Genomic DNA, 6,385 nt, shown 5'->3' with positions numbered 1-6,385 from the left:
TAGATGCGCATCACGGTTTTACCGTCGTTTACACTGATGGCTCCAAACAGGAGAATTATCTTGGCTGTTCTGTAGTGTTCCCTGATCATGTTACCCGGATTCGCCTCCCTGATGAATATACCGTTTTCGCACCGGAGCTCCACGCGATCCTGAAGGCACTGGAGCGGATGAATCGTGATCGGGGCAATCGATTTCTCCTCTGCTCCGCTTCTCTTAGTGGCTTACAATCATTTCAGAATCTGTACCCAGTTGAGGAATAGTCCCGCTGATATATGACCAACTATACTTGCTCCAACGGCGGGGTAAAGAGGTGTCCTTCTGCTGGGTGCCTGGTCATGTAGGAACATGGGGCAATGAACAGGCCGATCGGGCTGCCAAGAAAGCCTGAGGTCCAGTGTCCTATTCCCTTGCAGTCTGTCATTTCTGCGCTCCACAAGAAGTGCATGGAGTTGTGGGAGGAAGAATGGCTGGTGGTGACGGCCAATAAATTGCGGTTGGTGAAGTCAACAACTCGACAGTGCCATTCCTCCTGCCGGTTGCTCAGGCGGGAAGAGGTGTCCCTCACGCTTCTTCGGATCGGGCGCTGTCCTCTCACACATAGCTTTCTATTACGTCGGGAGGATCCCCCGTTTTGTGATGCTTGTGTTGTGCACTTCTCTGTCCGCCGCATTTTAACAGAATGCATTTTATACCGTGATGCAAGGGCAGAAGCACAAGTTGATCGGGATCTGCCCTGTGTTTTAGCTGATGATCAGACGTGTATGTCTAGGGTTCTAAAGCTTTGTGATGTGTCTGGACTCTGGCCTAAACTTTTCGGCTGGAGGTTTTAGTGTATTGCAAAGTGGTTGGCTCCTCCCTTTTTTCCTTGCGGTCAGCCAGCCACTTCCATGTGCTATTGTGTTTTAGCTCCCTCTACCACTTTCTTCTTGTGTTGTCCATGTTTTACTGCTGACGGCATGCTTCGTCCCACGTTTCGGTGTGGGAAGGCACTTATTTTTCAAACCTTGTTACCTGTGTTATGCGTTCTGTTTTAACCTACTGTTCTGAGTATTTTCTTGACACCAGTCTCAATCTGTTACTGAGCGGGCGCTGAAGACCTTGCCGTCGTGCGCCCATACAACCCTCTCCATCACCATCACCACATCACTTGCGGAGGAGCTGCAGCATGAATGTTCCGTCAGTGATCGACTGAGTACCCGTAATATGGAAAGTTTGGCAGGTGTTGCAGTTAAGTGGTGAACGTTACACCTGCGGCGACCACTATGTAATAATCCCGCCCTGGCTCATATATAAATACTTGACACCCAATCAAGCTAGACATCGAATCGGTGGGTCATCCAGAAGGCATTCTCTGTGGTGACGACGGCTCCCGCCGTTAGACATTCGTCACACAACCCTCATACCGGAACCACAACAGAGGGTGGGCCCAGGGCTTATATCCTGTATGTATATGCTTCCGTCATTCGCCATGACTGGGTAGTCTCCCAGTCGTCTTGTTAGCAGCGTAGTCCGGCCAGAACGACACACCAGCATCCGACACAGTGAGACGGCGCTGTCCTGGATTCAACGTACCACAGGTCGCTCCAGCACTAAGGCATGGCACAGTGTCTGGGAACGTATTTGTGACTCCGCATCGTACACCATGGCCCACGGGGTCGACGCCCACCACAATGTGCTTGCCTTATATGGGCACAGGTCTAATGTAATGAAGTATGGGGAAATAAATAAAGATTTCTGCTGATTTCGAGCTGGTTGTAACTTCTTCTGCCCAATTACTTCCATCACAGAGTACCCACACACCTACAAACCTTTCGTCCGTTATTGGAGCTTCGGTAGGGTGGTCCGAAATTTCAGTCGTGGTCGCTGCAAAGAATCATACACCTTTGTCGATACGTGGCGTCGTAGACATATTAAGCAACGTAAACCTAGTTCTCTGCAGATTTAATTGAAAACTTTAATGGTGGACTAGAATTAAGTCTCTGCACTATTACACCTATGAAATCAATGCAGTTGCTAGCCTCTGCTTGACCGATGAAAGCTCGCATCTCGTGGTCGTGCGGTAGCGTTCTCGCTTCCCACGCCCGGGTTGCCGGGTTCGATTCCCGGAGGGGTCAGGGATTTTTTCTGCCTCGTGATGGCTGGGTGTTGTGTGATGTCCTTAGCTTAGTTAGGTTTAAGTAGTTCTAAGTTCTATGGGACTGATGGCCATGTATGTTAAGTCCCACACTGCTCAGAGCCATTTGAACCATTTGACCGGTGTATCGAGATTAGACTGTTCACTACTCTCAAGTCAGGTACTGTCTCCAGCGATAACTGTACTAAAATTGTGCCCAGACAGAAAAAAATTAGCATGGCCCCTGCGCAAGGGTGACACTCAAAATCGAGAACCATTCCACATTTTTTACCAGACCTCCGAATACACAGCCAGGGGTGCAACAGATTGCCGCGTTGGTGTCTTCAGATGCCCAAAGCAGTTCAAAAAAACTTGTTCTCCAGATCAAATTTAAGTACATACCACAGTATTGTCGTTATTTATGCAGATGGATCCCGGAAAGCCAATGTCCTCCGTTGTTCAGCTGTTTTCCCTGATTGGGTTTTCTAAGTGCGACTTCCGGAACGATTTACAAATTCTGATGTGGAGTTTTATGGCCTTATGACGGCGCTGGAGCGGATTCACTGGTATCATAATACAAGATTTATAAAATGACTTTTATCTTAATAATATGAATTTTTATATATGTGTTTGGAGAGAGAGAGAGATTTATTTTTGCTTGAGATTTTTACTTTAAGTCGTAACTGTTACCTGAATTTTGGTTGCTGCCTCCTTGAATGATAAGCTTCTGCGCCAATTGGTGACGTAATACAATTTGGAGGAAGTTTTTGTTCTTTAAGGTTTAAAATACGACTCTGTTACTTGGCCGTATTGTGGATAGCTTTGAGGTCAAGTTTTCGTAGCTTTTCATACATAAGCGACCACTGTTGTAAGTAAATAAGGTCAAACAGCAATCTGCTTTTCGTGAGAAAAGGAGATAGCTTGGCACACAAACTTCCTTCAAACTACACGTCCTGCTACATCAGAATTGGTCAGTGGAGTTCAGCAAAATTCTATTGTACAAGAACATCATCCAATTAAATTCTGTCGATTGATAGACGGCAACGACAATCAAGTTCACCACCTTTTCCAAAAACAAGACATTTCTGTTCTTCACTTCCAGAAAATTTGTATACATAAATGTTTGGCAACTCTTACACATACGTTACTTAATTTTCATGAAATTTAATGTAATTACATTTCATTTTCATTAAATGTAACAATACGTTCTGAACGACGGCCTAGCAACACGCCCTCTTTCCACAAGATACAGCTTAACAGTTCCCTTCTTTTTTTATGAATCCTTTGTCTTTTCTTTTTAGAGTCCAACACCAAGATTCACAACTACTATCGTTTCGGGGATTGCGCGGTAAAGAGTTTGTTGCTGTCCAGGTGCGCTACAATTAACTTCAAGTACTTTCTTAATCAAATTTACATTTACGGTATTTACATACATTACTGAGCTTCTCAGAATAAAATCAGGCACAAATTAGTTTAAAAAAGAAAGCAGTGAGGCACACATAGCATTGCAGATTCCTCATCCTGTACTGACTCGCCTGGTTCGCTACAAGCAGTCCACCACATGTATTCCGTAGACCAGTTGATTCAGCTCATCCATAACTCCTTACAGCGGTTCCAACACTGTCGTAAGGAGGTGATCTTTTGCTGGGTACCTGGAGACATCAGGATAGAGATAAACGACAGCCGACAAGGCAGCCAAAGAAGCAAGTTGTACGTTGATGAACCGTCCCTTTGCACATCATCATATCATTATCTGAGAGGCTAATCATGCGTCAGTGGGAAACTAAATGGTAGAAGGTGATGTAAAACAAACTGCGGGCGCTCAGATCGACCAAACAGTCTTGACACCTGCTCACAAGCCTGTGCACAGGACATAGCCCTTTAATACACAGTTTCCTGCTTCGGCAGGAGGATCCAGCACTCTGCGCAGTTTGTGGTATGCCGCTTTCGGTTCAACGTGTTTCCGGTACGTGTGTCTTGTATACAGGGTGGTCCATTGATCGTGCCCGGACAAAGTATCTCACGAAATAAGCATCAAACGAAAAAACTACAAAGAACGAAACTTGCCTAGCTTGAAGGGGGAAACCAGATGGCACTATGGTTGGCCAACTACATGGCGCTACCGTAGGTCAAACGGATATCAGCTGCGTTTTCTAAAACATGAACCCCCATTTTGATTACATATTCGTGTAGTACGTAAAGAAATATGAATGTTTTAGTTGGACCACTTTTTTCGCTTTGTGACAGATGGCGCTGTAATAGTCACAAACATATGGCTCACAATTTTAGACGAACAGTTGGTAACAGGTATGTTTTTTAAATTAAAATACAGAACGTAGGTACGTTTGAACATTTTATTTCGGTTGTTCCAATGTGATACATGTACTTTTGTGAACTTATCATTTTAGAGAACGCATGTTGTTACAGCGTGATTACCTGCAAATACCACATTAATGCAATAAATTCTAAAAATCATGTCCGTCAACCTTAATGCATTTAACAATACGTGTAACGACATTCCTCTCAACAGCGAGTAGTTCACCTTCCGTAATGTTCGCACATGCATTGAGAATGCGCAGACGCATATTGTCAGGCGTTGTCGGTGGATCACGATAGCAAATATCCTTCAACTTTCCCCACAGAAAGAAATCCGGGGACGTCAGATCCATTGAACGTTCGGGCCATGATATCGTGCTTCGACGACCAATCTAGCTGTCATGAGATATGCTATACAGTACCGCTTCAGCCGCACGCAAGCAAAGTGCCGGACATCCCTCATGTTGGAGGTACATCGCCATTCTGTCATCCAGTGAAACATCTTGTAGTAACATCGGTAGAACATTACGTAGGAAATCAGCATACATTACACCATTTAGATTTCCATTGATAAAATGGGGGCCAATTTTCGTTCCTCCCATAATGCCGCACCATACATTAACCCGCCAAGGTCGCTGATGTTTCCCTTTCGTCAGCCATTGTGGATTTTCCGTTGCCCAATAGTGCATATTATGCCGGTTTGCGTTACCGCTGTTGTTGAATGACGCTTCGTAGCTAAATAGAACGCGTGCAAAAAATCTGTCATCGTCCCGTAATTTCTCTTGTGCCCAGTGGCAGAACTGTACATGACGTTCAAAGTCGTCGCCATGCAATTCCTGGTGCATAGATATATGGTACGGGTGCAATAGATGTTGATGTAGCATTCTCAACACCGACGTTTTTGAGATTCCCGATTCTCGCGCAATTTGTCTGCTACTGATGTGCGGATTAGCCGCGACAGCAGCTAAAACACCTATTTGGGCATCAGCATTTGTTGCAGGTAGTGGCAGACGTTTCACATGTGGCTGAACACTTCCTGTTTCATTAAATAACGTAACTATCCGGCGAACGGTCCGGACACAATAGCCATACATCAACACGATATCTACCTTTTCCGCAATTAACACGGGCAATGTAACACGAAGCAAATACCGTCGGCACTGGCGGAATGTTAAGTGATACCACGTACTTATACGTTTGTGACTATTAGAGCGCCATCTGTCACAAAGCGAAAAAAGTGGTCCAACTAAAACACTCACATTTCTTTACGTACTACACAAATATGTAATAAATATGGGGGTTCCTATTTTTAAAAAAACGCAGTTGATATGCGTTTGACCTATGGCAGCACCATCTAGCGGGCCAACGATAACGCCATCTGCTAGACGACTGTCTTTTTTGTAGTTTTTTCGTTTGACGCTTATTTCGTGAGATACTTGGCCCGGACACTATCAATGAACCATCCTGTATTGACGTAAGGGCAGCCCTCAGTTTGGCTGGAGATATGCTCTCAATCCTCCATGATAACGACATCAGTGTTACACGAGCTCTGAAAGTTTGTAAACTGCCGAGGCAGGGCAGCAACCTCTGACATGAAGTAATCTGCCTGTGGGGACAGCCTTGGCAGCCCCCCCCCCCCCCCCCCCCCCGTCTACATCAGTCTCTCCCACAGAATGACATATCGTGAGGGCGTCGACGACCATGGTGTTGAGCGGCCTGCATCCAAAATTATTATCATCGTCTACAGTCAGACATTTAAGCCACATACAAAACTAACCAGCTTCAGAAAGGTTCAAAGATCCGACCACCTCCAACTGGCTCTCCACGAGATCCACAGATAGTGTCCACAGTGTCAAAACGGTATTACAGCTCTAAGTCAATTGGGGGGAAAAGGCCATACAAAAGCACCACACTGAAATATGCACACAAACAAATGGAATTTATAGGCTTATGCTC

General features: G+C 45.2%; 1 non-coding gene across 1 annotated transcript; it reads left to right on the top strand.

Moving 5' to 3' along the window:
• The first annotated feature begins 2,297 nt into the window (after positions 1–2,297).
• LOC126282684 (U6 spliceosomal RNA) lies at positions 2,298–2,402 on the top strand. Its single transcript, XR_007551369.1, has one exon. It is a non-coding gene; the product is annotated as a U6 spliceosomal RNA (small nuclear RNA).
• The last annotated feature ends 3,983 nt before the right edge of the window (positions 2,403–6,385 follow it).

The sequence above is a fragment of the Schistocerca gregaria genome, chromosome 7, assembly GCF_023897955.1.
Source record: "Schistocerca gregaria isolate iqSchGreg1 chromosome 7, iqSchGreg1.2, whole genome shotgun sequence".
NCBI classification, from domain to species: Eukaryota; Metazoa; Arthropoda; class Insecta; order Orthoptera; family Acrididae; genus Schistocerca; species Schistocerca gregaria.
Note: the sequence above shows the minus strand (reverse complement) of the source record. Positions and strands in the feature narration are given on the sequence as shown.